We start from the raw sequence: 17,297 nt of genomic DNA on the forward strand, positions 1-17,297 counted from the left end.
CTCCAGAGATACGCACACCAAGGGTTACTGGCAGAGTTTTCATATTAATGTGATATATACATGTTCATTTCATTTCTCATAAGTCTCTTGCATATTCATTAGGTCTCTGAAGGAGACCTATTAACATAGGTTCCCATGCCTATTCACATGAGTGCTAGAGTCCGTGGTTCATTGTCCAGTGTACTCTGGTGGTCTTTTGATGAAGGTCAGAAGTCTTCCTCGCTGCTAAACTTCTGACCCTTCTTTTCTTTGACAGACTTCAGTAGTTCAAGCCATTTAGACTGAATTATTTCTGGCAGTGGTGATTGTTTGCTGTCCTTTTTATAGAAGCCAAACAGATGTACACCCCTTGTCATGTGGAAGTGGAGCTACATACCAACTGATTTTCCAGGCCACAGAAAACAAGAGTTAATCTGAAATGTTCTTATATGTCTGTTTTCTTCCAGTTGCATTTTCCCCAGCTCCATCTAATTCCTGAGCCCTGTCAGAGACAAACAGTGGATTCATAGAGTTTTATGTTAGCCTTTAAAATCACATTTTGAAAATTAATTATGTGGCAGTATCTATCTGCTTGTTATTGTATAGTTAATCAGAGTTTAAACAGCTCCTTCTCAGAATAACTATGCCCTCATAAGTGCAATGATTTTTAGATTTGGACTGCACAAGCATTGTGAAAACAAAGAATATGTATTTCAGAACTGTAGAACGTTAATTAAAACTAGAAGAAGCAAGATAATCAAGGCATACTACTACTATCTATATCACATTTAAGTGTTTATTTGGAAACCTTTACAACTAATTGTCTGCTAGAGAAACAGTTTGTTTAGGCTATGTGAGTTCTTTGCTTGGAAAAATGACATCTTCAGCTGGCACATCAAAAGCTGGCAAAAATATCTGCAAAGATAATTAAAATTGAAAATTCTGCCAGTGTTAAACCACAGCAGTGACAGTTCACCTGTCAGCTGGGGTCAACCCACCACATGGCTGAATAGAAAAAATAATATGTGTAAAAATGTTAAAACAAATGTGCTAATTTCAAAATGTAGAATATGTAAGAATATGTAATCTAAATAACTGAACACTAATCAATTTGTTTAACATATGCTATGATTTGACATCATCATGGAATGGGACTTGTTAATCAGCTTAGATATGTGATGTATACAAGATACACATCCTGAATGGGCTCCTCTACTTTTCTGAGGAAAGTGTTACGTTTTTCCATTTATTGGTGTCTTGATTTAAGTCTTATTTGCATTATTGAATATATTTACCTTATAAGATCATAAGCGCACAGAAAAAGATCCCTATTAGCTTTACAAAATGGAATTATCATTAGCATCATCATCATCACATTCAGTGCTTTATGAGAGTAATTGAATGCACAGATAGCCACAGGTAATTACTTTTTTTTTTTTTTTAATTAAAAATTAAAAATCTATTTGCAGAAGTCTTGTTTATTTCAAGGGGTATCACTAGTTGGAAAGTATTATAATGATTTTAGCTTTCACCTAAGAAAAACTTCTGTCTGCGTTTCATGATATTGGATTAAATCTTTATTCATTTTAATGACATTAGAGATATTTCTTTACATATGAGAAGGAAAAAAATAATAATTGGACATAAAAATACATGTTTATCTAACTGGTAAGAGTAGGAAGACTTTTTTAGAAATCTATCCCCTGAAAAAAAAATAATATATATCTCACCCTTGTGAAAGAATACACTTGAAAATATCTGCTGCAAGAAAGACATTTATAAAAATAGTTTATGAAATAAAACTATGCAGAGCTGTTTCTAGTTAATAACACCAGCTATGATACCAAGAATATTCAAGAAACAGGTAACAATTTCTTTTTGCCCTGCAATGAAATGCAAGTTTTTTGATTACGTATGTTTGACCTTTTAATTTCCTTTGTTTCTACTCCCAACACATATACAAAAACCCTCCCTGACTGTATTTGCTGTCTAATTGAAGAGAATAAATACTACTTAATAATTCATGTCATTGCGTCATTTCAAATAATGAATTTCTAGACCTAGTGATTTCTGCCAGTCATCAGTAATGGTGATCAAAGTAGAATTAATCTATCACTGTTGCAGTCAGACTAATGGTCTGTGATGTCTGGAATGCCACTGAGCTATTAAGAGCATTCCAAAATAAATTTATATTTATTCCAAGAATAAAATTTTGTATCATTTTCCCAGAATTGAAGACAAAATAAATTAATGACAGCAAATAGTGTCTTTTTAAAAACTACACCAGGTAACAATGTGATATGCATACTCTGATAACTCACAGACAAGAGTAGGCTTACATTACATATAGTTCAGAACTATTTTGTTAGTGGATAACAAATTATCAAAAGTAAATGTAGTAAATGCAATTGCACTTGTTTATACTTTAATAAGCATTATTTATATATAGGGGAAAAGTTACATCCATTGGACACTAGTTATAGAGTTAGTTTGATTTAATGTTTGACATCCTTTATATGAGTTCTAGCATCATAGGTTGAATTACATTAGGGATAAGTCTGGTCCTTTATTTGAACTATATTACCTCATAGGAGCGTCAGCAGCTGTGTAAACTGAATTAAATAACACAATCTAGGAATTAAGACAGAGTAATTAACTTGAACACTGGAGCAGGCTTTCCAAAGCACAGATTAAAGTTGTCATTTTCCACTTTGACTCCAGAACTGTTTACTAGAATCATCAGTCAAAGGTAATTAAATCTGCTAATCTGTGAAGGACACTTGGAAAGTAATTTTAATTAATATATATATATATATATTTTAACACGTTAATTATTTACTTTTATTTTCATATCCAGCTTGGATGAGCATATTAAATGCAGAATACTTCCTGATAAAGCATGGGAAAAAAAAAAAAAAAAGTCATTATGGAAAAGAACTTGATTGAACACATGTCCACCAGTGGTCTGGTTAGCCCCTCTCAACTTCTCATTATTAGTTCTTTTAAAATATCATAAAACTGGACTGTCTATCATCCATGAAGTAAATTCACTCAATAACAGAGCTTTTTCTTTTTGCTGACTAAATTTCTGTTCTGAAAAGCTTATGTGAGCAATATCAAGTCTTTAAAAACACAATGTTCTATGTGTTACTCAGATGCAAAGGTGTTATATAAAACCTTAATGTTTAGCCGTTTCATTATGAAATATAAAACAAGGGATTAAAACATGAGGGAAGTCTTGCTTCTTGAAAGTTAGAGAGAATTCAAAATAAGCAATGGAATAATATAGCATTATTCTCCAGTTACCAGAGATGGCATTTTATAATGCTATATATAGCATTATACAGCATTACACTTGCAGGGTACTCATCATAATTCTTGGAATCTCTTGCATATGTGGACAGTTCTTGTCATATAAATAGTTATATCTGGGATGGAACCACATGCATAAATTCTACCTGCTTCAAAACACAGTCAGAACATGAGATTTAGCATAAACATTACTGGAACATTGACATCAAAATGCTAGACATCAAAAATACTAAGTCCATATATTAAACATATTTTTCAATAGAAAATGAGAATATGTCCTGTTCTATAGGATCACTAAAAAACATACCTCAATAGCAAAACTGGATAATGAAAAATCTAAGCTAAATGAATATTCCACTGAGACATCTTCTTGGGAATCTTCTGACACAGAACATGCAGCTTTTTGGCTCCTCCCCTTTTCTCTTCTCTCCTGCTGTCCTTACCCCTTCTCTTCTTTATATTTATTGTCTTGAGTTACAAGCTAAAACAACAACAACAACAACAAAAAAAAAAAACAATAAGAATGTAAATAGTAGAAAGAAAATGTTTTATTTCAAGTATCATGCTAGTACTAATGACCTGTTATGCAAAGAAGACATGCCAAGTTCCTATATTCTTTTAAAAGCAGTTTATAGATCTTATCTATACGAAATCTCTCAAGTGTGTTTGATCTAGAAATTAACCTCTCTCCAACTCTTCTGCTAGATCCCTCCAGTCATTTTCTCATAAATATCCTTCAAATTCTTAGTCTCTCTATCAGTAACAGCTTCTCTTTCAGAAGTTAGACTTTCCATATTGAAAGACTGTAGTTTTACTATGGAAATTCAGTATTCCAGAGCTCTGTTATTTGAAATTCCAAACCAACTCAAATACGGAATTTGAATTTCTCAAAATAAATGTCTAGATATTAAGTTATATCTGTCACTACAACTGTATTGGGTTTACAAGATAAGGGAAGGCTGCAGGGGTGGCATTTGTGAGAAGAGACCAGGTGCTGCCCCCTTGTAGGACATAGCTGGTTCAAGCTATCTCCAGATGCTGGCTAAAGCTGAGCATCTGCCTATCAGCCTAGCTGGTAGTGGTTCTGTAACAGCATATTTAAGAAAGGGTAAAAAAAACACTCCACAGAAGCTGTAAGAGTGAGGAGTGAAAGCAATGTCAGAGAATCAGCCCTGAAGATGCCAAGATTGATGAAGGAGGACAAAGAGATATTCCAGGAGCCAGACTAGAGATTCCCCTACAATCTGTGGAGAAGAAACTGATTACCTTAGAAACAACTAAATTTAAGCGCTGGAGGAAATAATTGTGTGTGTGCGTGATTAATTATTTGATATTTTCTAGTATTAATGAAATTGTACTTTCTACCTATGTTACTGCTACTACTGAAAAGTCTACTTGTGCTTATAATTGCTGATGGATTGCTGTTGCATGGCATAGAGATACAAAATTATGTGCAGAAATCATATGATCATTAACTTACCAAATGTTCTTTCCCTTGGCAGAACCTGCAGTGTGTTGGGCTGCAGTATGCTACAGCACTGAGAACAGAATTGATCACCAGCAGATGTCAGTGCTGAGGGAATATTTGTACTAGAGAACTAGAGAAATTATAACAAGTATGGTTGACTTCAGCAACAGGCTTGAACTGGAATAAAAAAGAAATTCTGTGGTATTGTAGACGTTGACTAGTGTAAAATGATTGGACCTTCTGACAGAGGTGCACAGACAGAGTCAACAGTATCTTTTTATTTTCATTTTTTTATAGGAGTAATTGTAATTATACCTTTTTTTTTATTATTTTATTTATGTTTCTGTGGTTTTGTCAACTGAGATTTTACTTACATTAACAATGAGAATTAGTTTCATTTAGTAGAGTATCTAATGACGATTTTCAATTTACTCTTCTAATGAAGGAGAAATACAATAAATGAGGATAGACTGCATAGTTTTGCCATTTACCATTGTTTTGCCCTATAGGTGCTTCCATTCCATACCCAGTGTTCCTTTACTAAGATGAATCCTAATCTTGTAACACCTTTCTTAAAAGCCAAACCCTCACAACTATGTGAAACTCCAGTGAAATAGATAGGCATTCTATGGACCAGTTTACTAATATTTCCAAATAGTCTGCAAGAATTTGGTCATAAGAAATTATTTTTCATGTCTGTAATATCTTAGTTTACCTTTAATTCCAAGATGAAAAGTGTATTTGTAACTACTGACATTCCCATTTTTTATGTTATTCCATGTAATTCTAAGATATGAAACATAAAATAATCTTTTTTTTTTTTTCTTTCCCCTGAGGCATGATGTCAGGTTTGGTTTTTGTTTTTTTGTTTGCTCATTTTTAAATGAACCTACTAAATTTACTTTTACTTCTTCTACTTTTATAGATTTGGGAATTATTCAACTCTGATATTCAATATTGTTGTCCATGCCATGTCATCCGTTTGCTACTTGTTGATACTGATAAGTCACATATATAATACTTTATTTTTGACATTAGAGACACTAAAAGGAACAGATTGCATGATTATAAACAAATAATTATGACCCCTTTGTGTGATCAAACAGCAGGAGGGGGAAGTCTATGAGAAAGAAAGCTTCTCAAATACCACATCTACAACAAATGGCAATTTAAGATACAGAATTTGTTGAGGTATTTTTTGAAACAGCAAAGATCCCATGGCTTGCTGCAGCTGAGCAAACCAAGCTACCAAGGCAACTATGAGAAGTTCCCGTGACAGTGTTCCCACATCACCCAACTGAGGAATTTAGAAAAATATTGTTACCAGCTTCAAGGACAAGGTCTACGTGACTGCTAATCACAAGGGGGTTGTTTTCTTGTAGGTGGGGTTGTTTTCTTGTGGTTGTTTGTCTGAGTGCTTTTGACCAATAATCTTGTGTGAGACACTATCCGCCTCTGTTTAGTTCACTATAAAAGCTAGGCTATTCGGGCAATAAAATGGAGCATGATCTGACAATACTGGTGTCTGTTGTGCTTTCGGCTGTGCTTCCTGCAACAAGAATTAACCATAAAAATGAAAAGCAAATTGTGTGTGTGTGTTTTAAAGAATGACTAAGTTTCTTCTAAAAAGTATTCTAAATTAAACATTTCACATAGTTTAGTCCCCACCTATTTTAGATCTCCCACACACTTTCTAGAAAAAAATCCACAGAAAACCAACCATAGTAGACACTTTATTTTCCATCTACATAGAAAATTAAATCATTCTGTTGTATGACACAACACAAGTAACACAAATGTTACTTTTATATGTGATAAAAGAATATAAATAAAATTTTGAAAAATTATGTTGTAATTTCTCTTACTTCTCATTTACAGTATTATATTTCCTTAAAAAAAAATATGTTCATAAGAGAAAGGAGGAAACCAAAAGGCAAATCAAAGATGAAGCAATATCAATTACACCAGCTAAGTCATGTATTGTCTATTTGCTGATATGTAGTTGTGGAATAATTGCCTGAGGTGACTTGGAAATTAAACTGATATTCACACACATTTTAAAGAAAAGGTACAGCATTGAAGAAGCTTCAATGGTAGAGTGTAGCTGCATTACATAGAAGTTCCCTAGGCCTCCTGTTAATCACACCAGGGGAACTTGGTGTGCTGACTCTACGAGGAACTGTAAGGAGTATGGAGTAGAGTGAAGATGCTGAGGTTAGGCTCTGTGATAATATGTAAACTTGATTGTTCTTGTGCACACCAAAACCGAAAGCTGCACGTTTGCTAGCCTGAGCCAATGGCCTGTCATGTTTTTTAGAAAATGCTATACTTTGCTGAAAATTGCTTATTTTAATATCATTATAATATCAAAACACAACTCCATCGCAAAAGCCACCCACCTCCAAAGTGCAATCACCCCTCACTGAGCATGGTCTCTGAATTTTTAAGAGCCTATACCTTTAAACAAAAGTGAGAACATTTTGCACTAATTGTAACCAAGATATGCATAACTAGAGTCACTCAAGCTTCACCTAAAAGATAGAAAATAATATAAATTGGCTTGAGAGAGAGAGTGGATGCTGTAGTGTATTTATGTGGCAAGGTTTTTGTAGCAGGGGACCATAGGGGTGGCTTCTGTGAGAAGAATCTAGAAACTGCCCCATGTAAGGTAAGAGCTTGACCACAGCTGAGCCAATAAGTGATGTTGTTTGCATCTCTGTGAGAGCATATTTAAGAAAGGAATAAAATAAAATAAAATAAAATAAAATAAAATAAAATAAAATAAAATAAAATAAAATAAAATAAAATAAAATAAAATAAAATAAAAAATAAAATAAAATAATAATAAAAGAATAAAAAAAGCTGCTACACAAAAGCTGGGATAGTGAGAGAGGAGTGTGAGAAACAGCCTTGCAGGTGCTTTGCAGAATAGGAGCATCAATACCATACTCCTCCTGAAGAAGGCAACAAGTTTCTTAGAACTTGGCATAACCCTTTGTGTTCAAGAAAGGCTGTAACTGGGACCAAGAATGACATTGATATGGGGAGCATGACACAAAAAGAAAGGGGAAAAGATATGAGTGAGTTTCTCAGATAAGAATTTCAACCATTTTTTATTGAAACAATGATGTTTCGGACTACTTTATACTGAAAACATTAGTCAGATTAAGAGTAAATTAACAGAATATATATATACAGAATATATATACATATACATACAATATACATATACTATATATATATACAATATACATTTATATATATATATATATTTATATATATACACAAAATATTTATATACAATATAAATTGTATAATGTGTTCTTTTGTGGTCAACTGAACCCTGAATATATTAGCTATTTAAAATACCTTCCAAGTACCTTTTACTTATACTCATTTATACTCATTTACTACCCTTATGACAGAAGGAACAAGTGTTAATATTCACATTCTGTACAGAGAAGAATATGACATACAGAAGTTATAACAAGTAGTCATTGAGAGATAATTCTCAAGCATCCTATGCTATCCTCCACTATTCTATATTGCAATATATATATATATTATATACATATATATACGTATTATATATATACATGTATATATATGCATATTCAATATATATATATTGAATATATATATTACATATATACATATATACATATAATATAATACATATATACATATAATATATGTACATTCAATATATATATTGAATGTACAAGTGTACAAGCTTATCCAAGAAATTCCCTGGATAAGCTCAAAAAAGGCAGATGCTAACAGCTCTTTCACTTTCAGCAGAGTTTGGAAATGTCTTCAGACTTGCACTATTAAGACATATATTTCCTGAAATTTAAGAGGAATTTTTTTTAAACTATCAGAAACTGATAGTTTAGACAATGAAGATAATACAAATCTTATTAAATACATTGATGTCATGAGAAGCAAAGGAGTTTAGCAGTGAGATTATTCAGCACTATCATTATGCAGAATAAGACCACTCTACAGTTGTAATTTGCTGCTTCGGTTCTTCATTTGACTAGAGAAGTCCAGTCAGATGGAAACTTGAGGACAAGCCATAAAATTTACTTAGACTACTATTTACATCCCCTTCCCCCCCCCCTTCTTTTTTTAGAAAATAAAAACAAATTCTTTTTTTTTTTTTTCCCATGAATCTGTCTATTCATTCTTCGTAAACAACATTCTCTGTTGGTTAGTTGTTTTTTTTGTTGTTGTTTTGTTTTGTTTTTAGTTTGGTTTGGTTTGGTTTGGTTTTAGTGGATAATGGGGCGTTATTATTGGTTTATGATGTAACAGAAAAGCCCTGTAAATCCTAGGTCAGAGTAAGCTGTCTTGCAACATGTTTTGTTATCAACAACAGTGAATAAGATCAGGTTGGGTTTTAAATCATACCATCATGTTTTACAATATAACTACATAAATATCTTCTCTAATGAAATAGAGATACTACATGTGTGAGGTGTGAGAGAGCAGGTGGAGGATCTGATCAGCCTGGTAGCAGAGCTCAGGGAGAAGGCAGAAAGATTAAAGATCTTCAGGGACTGTGAACAGGAGATATTGGTGGTAGGGGGATGGTAGGAACAGATGATCTTGGAGGTCTTTTCCAACTTTAATGATTCTATGATTATATGAAAAAAAAAAAAAAAAAAAAAAAAAAAAAAAAAAAAGAAACAGCAGCAACAACAAAACAACAAAACAACGTCCTGTCCAGATGATGGAACACCCTGGTGGTGTCCTGCCCATCGGGCACATGTAAAGGGAATTTGAATTTTTAGTATATTTGGAGAGAGAAGTAGTGCTAGCAATAGTAGGGCTTCACTTTGGAGTTAGTTTCAGGTAAATTAACAAGCAAATTCTTGCTGCTGATATTAAGACTCTGCCTTGTCACACACATAATATCTACAACGAGTCATTGACAAATTGGAACTTTTACATGTGGCAAGTGAAAAATGTGTTATGGATAATTCTCATTCTACTTTTTTATTGCAAAGCTATATTACTGCTTACACATAAAAATGTTCTCCTCTTAATCACCACTTGAGAGCCCTTGAAATGCAATAGTGATGACTCCTAGCTACTGAGCTAGATAGATGCTAATGCAAAGTGAGTCATTACAATTTAGGTATAACCTACTGCCTAAAACATTCTAATAATTTGAAGGAGTGACATAGGCATGATATACAAATCATATTATGTCTCTAACCAGTTTGAAATACTGCACTCTATTTTCTCAATTATATTAAGGCAAAGCATAGTCTGGCAATCTGTCTCAATGACCTTTTTCTCCTTTTGTGGATCAGCCTTATGATTATATATATTATTTTTTTCAGCTTGCAGAATTAAGCATATAATCAACACACACACACTTTTCCTATTTGGCAGTAATTATCAACCAGTGAAAAAAGTATGAAATTACTTTTTTTGAAAAAAAAATGAAAGTATGAAAGTACTTCTTCAGACAAAGTTTAGCAAGTACTACAGTCATATTTTTTCTCATACGTCCTACTTTCAGAAATGTGATCAAATCCTGTGTGCAGTCATCAGATGATACAGGACCACAACTTCCATCACCATGTCCATAGCACAGCTGGAAAATGTATTGACATAATCAAATCCAGACAATATCTAAGAAAATAAACTTTTGACAACATAAGGAAATATACATGGTAATATCAACATAAAATGGTAGGATCAGGGCAATACTGTGATTCTCAATAAAATAATGTTATGCAATTGCATTTCTTGTAGTGTAATATCCTCTATAAGTTTCTAAATTAAAAGAAAAAATAAAAAAAATAAAAAATAAAAAAGGAAAATTGGAGAAAAAATGTCTTCTTTCTGTATTTTTTAAGATAACAAGTTCTATTTGACTTTTCATATCAAATGTGATAGGCAGAAAAGACAAGCTAATTTAAATTATCATTCCCGACTACCTTAAAAGGTCATTTAGCACACTTACTCATTGATATTTACATAAATATCTTGTGACTTGCTTTTATTCACATCCACACAGTTACCAAACTATTAATAAAAGTTTCCCAAAAGAATTGTTGAATACCTGATTAAAGGTATATGTCAGACTTTTATATTAGTAGGAACTTCTCTTCACAAAAGAACATGTGGACAAAAGCAAAACCCTAGGCTTAACTGGAAATTGAGCCTTTGTTAGTAAAATATTATGATATATTGTCCTTTAAGTGCATTCTAACTGAGAAGAAAGTAGAAGATACTGTAGAATTTCTATTTATTAAAAGTCACATATATTTATTTTTATCATTCAGGGAATATGATTGAAATAAAAATAGACACGAACAATTTACAAAATTTTAAATTGCTCAGAAAGAGTTCATGCCACTTTGATGTATTGAGCATATAAATATTCATAAAATCAGTCATTTCTTAGTGTGTCTAGAAATTAGCTTTGTATTGATTATGCCTAGTTATCTGTTATGTTTGTGACAATATGAAAATGGGCACAAGTTTCTTTCATTGATTTACTGTCCAATAAATAATTTCTATTAATTATTTATTGATTATAAACTTCCATAATAATTTCACTTCTTTCCTCTTTATGCTATCACTGTCAGTTCTAAAGCTAGAACAATCTACTTGATCAAACTTTAAAATCGGTCATGCACACAGGCAAAAATGATATTCATCAGAGTCCTTTAAATTCATGCAGGAATACAAGGTTTGTATCCCTTAATTCATTTCCACCATTTTAGCACATTGCAGGAGGATCATTGAATAATAACCCAAGGCAAGATACCCACCTTTCACTTTGTAATTACTAAAAAAAAAAGGTAATTCTTAAAGTCTTTTTTACTTTTTTAAATAAAGGTGATGAAGACAGGAGTTTCTTTTGTTGTTGTTGTTGTTTGATTGATTGTTTTTTTGGAGGGGGAAGGAAAACAAAAGTTAAGGTAGCAATTCAGAAAGAATATAACGGAATCATCAACAGAGAAAATAAAGTGTATGCTATATCAGAGACAAATCTCTGTCTTTCTTCAGCTGGTGTGTAATATATCTCTAAATACTTCAAATTTAAGACTTACAAGAACTATGCATCTTGTGCTTTTGCCCAGTGAAGTAAAAGCTACAGAGGTGTCTGCAGATGAATAATTAGGGAAAAGCTCAGTAGGAATGTGAAAGATATTAATATCTGCATTGTCAATAAACATAGCATGTCACAGAAATATCTTGGAAAAAGGATGCAAGTAAGCCTGAAACAACCAGAAGCAGAACCCATTTCAGCTATTTTACCCAAAAATATAAATTTTCTGAATTGGAAAAAGTGCACATAATGAAAGATGGTTTAATTTGAATGACAAGTCTCGTCCTCTGCATTCATAACCATGAAATCCATTGTGAAATTTAGAAATCTTTCCTGACACCAATTTGAAAATTAATTCTTATTAACACAAATACCTGGTGGTAAAGGTCAGCTATATATGCGTTTATATTTGTATATATGTGTAATATATGTGAATATATGCAGACTTTGTTCCATTCTGGAATTTTGATTAGATTAGTCTAATTCAGATTACATTAGTCTAGGTAGATTATACAGAGTCAGTATATTTGTAAATTAGAAACTAAAGGTATGATTGTAAATTGATATTTTGTGCCATATAGGTAGTCAAAGAAATGCTGTATAGTGTAATTCTTATGTTCAGTGCATGTCTATTTTATTTTTCAATGTTATGATAGAAAACTATGCTTTTGCTGTTTAAAATAGACATTGAATCATACTCCTCAAGCCAACAGGTGCACCTCTGATCATGAGACGCCTAGGGTCCTGTAGTTAAGCAAGTCAACTTGACACCCAAGAGTACTTATTCTCATTTGGTTTGCAAATATCATTTTCTCAACAGTATCAGGCACAAAACGCAAACTGAAATTAGACAAAAAAAATTCACAGGGAAAAACAAAATAAAACAAAACAAAACTTTTCTACAGGTTATTTTTTGTTGTTGTTTTTGGTTTGGTTTGGTTTGGTTTCACAGTTGGCTGCCATATACAAAAGAAAGTTTATCACTGTGTGGGATAATTTTTAAAAGGGACCAAATACTTACCTAGTTGGAAAGAAAAATAATTCAAATATATTGTATTTACTGTGGAGAACTTTAAATATCACTGCCTCTTTAAGTATTGAGTAGAATTATACACTGTCCTAAAAGGGAAATTTCCTCTAGGGCAATTCTGGACCTACAGAATCTTTGTGTCTTTAAAGTGCTAGTCTGGATCACACTTCCCCTAGTTGTCAAAGCTCATGGAAACTGTAGCATTGTCATTTATCAACACCATGCTGTAGATGAATTTGGACATGTTCCCTGCCTTTGTTATTTTAATTCTGAAATCATATTGCACAAATAAAAAGTAAGCAAATAGAGAAGCAATCATAACTACACAGTAAATATATATTATATATATATATAATATTTATATATTTTATACTCTCATGTGTTTGTGGTTATAGCATACGTATTTAAAAAAAAAAATAAAAATCAGATTAATTCTTAACAAAAAAGGAGCACATGAATTAAGGCTGTTCACTGGAATTTGCTTTGAGTAATCACCCTACAGTTCTGTTACAATGAATAATTCCCATAGCAACCCCTACTGCCATATGGCACCAAAATTTCCTCTTGTACCTTAAGGACAAAATCTCCTCTTGTACCTCAAGGACTGCAAAACAATGTTTAAAAATAACAGTTTTGTAATTCTTAATTTTGTCCTAGGGACAGCCTGGGAAAATTAATTAATTAATTAATTAATTAATAAAACAGAGAAAGAACACAGTAATATGAAATGGACATATTTATTTAAGGGGCATCTGAATCCTCCATATGTACTTACAATGTGACAGATTTGATAATCCATTAATTTTTCTTAACAGAATTGCAATGGCCAAAAGCCAGTTTAAATAGGATTTAGTCATGTGTCATCACAGAATCATATAATTTGAGTTAGAAAGTACATCACGAGGTTTGGTAATGTATCTGTATGAAAGATCTGTATGAAAGAATAAAAGAAAAATGGCACCAAATGCTAAAAATAATATATACCCGAGTCAGAGTTGTAGAATGTGAATTTCATTGATCAAAGAAAATACACATGACAGCCTCTAGTATAAACTGTATATATTATTGTTTTCACTAGGTTGATATATTATTCAGTTGTCTCTCCTTCACAAATTCACAGTGTACCAATTATAATTTTTGGATCAGTGTTTTTCATCTGAAAGAGCACAGTGATTTAAGAAAATAGCTATTACTCCCACTTCTTATTCTCAGTGCAGTGTACAAGTCATCAGACATGCTTTTAAGATTCTTTTAAATTATGTTCCTTTTCTTGGTTACTTTACCATAGCCCCTGGACACACAGTGAAGAAATGAGGCCTTGGACCTTATATGCCCATTCTTCTACAATAAAGCCTTATCTGTGCACATTCTTTCCTTGAAACGTATCTGTGAGGGTACTCCGTGTTTGTAATTGAGCTCCACAAAACAGTTGGGATACGTAGCGCGTGAAGGCTTAGCATAAGTCTAAAATTAAACTATTTTTTAGTCAACACATAGAACAAACTCACAATCATAAACTAATAAATCCTGAGTTATTTAGCTTTTATCATTGTTATCATCAACCTGAAATATTTTCTGCCCTAAGGTTGTATTACTCTGTCACATCTAGCATCCTGAGCTTGTTTCCTCAAACTTTCTATTTTAGTCCATGACTGACTTGCTTTTGATTTGACTTACAGCAAAACTGGCTTCACTTTATATAACACATCTTTGACTAAAGTGGTCCTCTTTTCCATAGACACATGCCATTTTGTTGCCACTTTTCATTGCAAATCAGCACATTCCCTACCAATGCTTGGTTTCATAGCCTTCTATATTTAAGATACATTCATGAACAGCTGACAAACAAAATTATTCTCTGGACTGAGTGGAAGGGACTCCTTTTATTGGAAGGGACCATTTGAGAGCATCTAGTTCAATCTCCTGCCATGGGCAGGGACACCTTCCACAAGATCAAGCTGTCCAAAGCCACATCCAACCTGGCCTTGAATACTTCCAGGGAGGAGGTATCAACAGCTTATCTGGGAAACTTGTTCCAGTGCCTCACCACCCTCTGAGTAAAGAATTTATTCCAAATATGTAATCTAAATCTACCATCTTTCAGTTCAGAAGCACTGCTCCTTATCTGATGACTACATGCCCCTGTAAATAGCATCTCCATCTTTCTTATAAAGCCCTCCTTAAGTACTGGAAAGCTGCTTCTCCAGGCTAAACAAGCCCAGCTCTCTCTGTCTTACTTCACAAGAGAGGTGCTCCAGTCCTCTGATCATTTTTATCACCCTTCTCTGGACCCACTGTAAAAGGTCTTTCTCAATGGCTCATCTGTAAAAGTAATGATCATGGATATTTAGAAGACTCCTACTTTCTTTTCATATTTTCCCTACATGGAAATAACATTGTACAGATGTGAATTTACAACAATGCTAATAGCTAGTTAGTGTCAAAGAAAAAAATAACACAGTGTATAATTGGAGTGAAAGAGAATATCAGAAAACACATCTGGTGAAGGTTGCAGAATTACAAAATACCATACAGATTGAATTTCCTACTGTTGGGATAAATATTTCTGTTCAAATAGAGGGCTTAACCAAAGCTGGTGTTGCATCCACATGGTGTTTTCAATGGACAGTTTTCAAAAATTATAACCTGAAGGTAAATAAATTGTGAGCATTTTTGTAGGTAAACGTAAAAATTGTGGCTGTGGTTGTCTGACAGAAAATAAAAGGACGACAGCAACAGATACTGTTACAGTAATTTAGTCACAGGGAGAATGAAATTCTATTAGGGAACTTTTGCCTTAAATAAGAATCCTTCTTGCAAGTATAATACATTTCTAATAAGTCTGAAGTAAATATGTGAGGTGAACTTAGCCTCTGATAAATAAAATAGTCCAGAGCATACAATATTACTTATTTCAGGATATACCTGAAGATTTAGAACAAATTAGTATTTCAGACTTCAAATATCAAGGATCAGTTTAATAACCAGTATCAGAAACCATTCTGTTTGTTCTATTTGAGTTATTGTGTTTCCTGTAAGGCTACTCAAAACCATCTGACAAAAGTGACATGTTTTGTGGAGGTACTTGCAAGTAGTTCTTGTGTCCACAAGTGCTTTCTATGGCAGTATCATTTAATCTTCAATGTAGTTTTTCAGGATGGTAATTTTGCCCTAGTATAAGTTGACAGCACTAAGATCTTTTCATGGTTATTTTTACAATGTTATTTCAAAAGAGAACGAAGGCATAGAAGGCTAATATAGCAATTGTCTAAGCTGTCACTTGGCACAGAAAAGGGAAAAGAAAACAAATGATAGCTATTTATTTATTTGTTTATTTTTCAGAGCAAGATATCAGTGTTGGATTTGGATGATAAAATCTATAATATGGGTTATTTACTATGGCACCATAAAAATAATAAAGGTAAACTATGTTTTTGACAGGTTGCTGCTAAGAACAAAGATAAACTTGCCAAAATACTGCTAAAGCATCAGAACAATATATTTCTAGTAAATGTTTTCCCCAAAGAAGTCTTAAATAACAAATGGGTTCAAAATAGGTCTCTAGTCTTGCTACAGAAGTTTATGTATCATCCCAAAACAAACTTAGACAAATCTGTAGTTTTTGCAGAGCAGACATATATATGTCAAAATGTCTTTAGCAGCAGAAACAAGGCATTAGAGAAATGCTGATTCCTTAAAGACTGATGGGAGGTCCCTAGATGTTGACATAAAGTAATATGTGTACAATAACAAATACTTGCGAGTCTTTAATCATTACTGTTTTTATGATTATTATTATTATTATTATTGTTCTTAGGAAGAATTATCTTTTTTTTTTTGTCATTGTATTTTTTTTTCTTTAACAGTGTTACAACTGAAATACTATTAATTCTCTCAAGAATACCCTTTTCAAATGTCTATTGTTCTCAAGGCAATGAGGTTAAAAAAGCTGGCAGTAGCTTTTAGAAGTGTCCTTTATCAAAATGGCCAAAATATTCCATCACTGTTTTTAATAGTATTAAAAGAAACTGCCCTTACCAAAAGCAATGTCTCCTTAAATATTAGGAACTTCTCTGACATATTGTGATGGAAAGAAAAATCAGTTGTACTTAATACTGAGACTTAAAGAAGAAAGGAAAAAACAAAAACAAAACACAACAAAACAAAACAAAAGCCTGTATTTACAGTAATCGAAGGATTGAAGGTAAGAATCTAAAACCAGTTATCCATTTCAAAACCCATGAAATAGGATACCTGTTCATTCTTACTATTTTTTTTTCTCATAAAGTGAAATTAATCTCTTCCTCTTAAATTCTAGTGCATTTTATTCTATTTTAGTGTTTATACTTTTTTTTTTTTTTCTATGAAGAGTTTATGGAGCAGCATGACTAACATGTATCAGTCTGATACTGGGTCCATGTTTCTGAAGTGGG

The sequence above is a fragment of the Anas platyrhynchos genome, chromosome 3 (genome assembly GCF_047663525.1).
Source record: "Anas platyrhynchos isolate ZD024472 breed Pekin duck chromosome 3, IASCAAS_PekinDuck_T2T, whole genome shotgun sequence".
Lineage (NCBI taxonomy): Eukaryota > Metazoa > Chordata > Aves > Anseriformes > Anatidae > Anas > Anas platyrhynchos.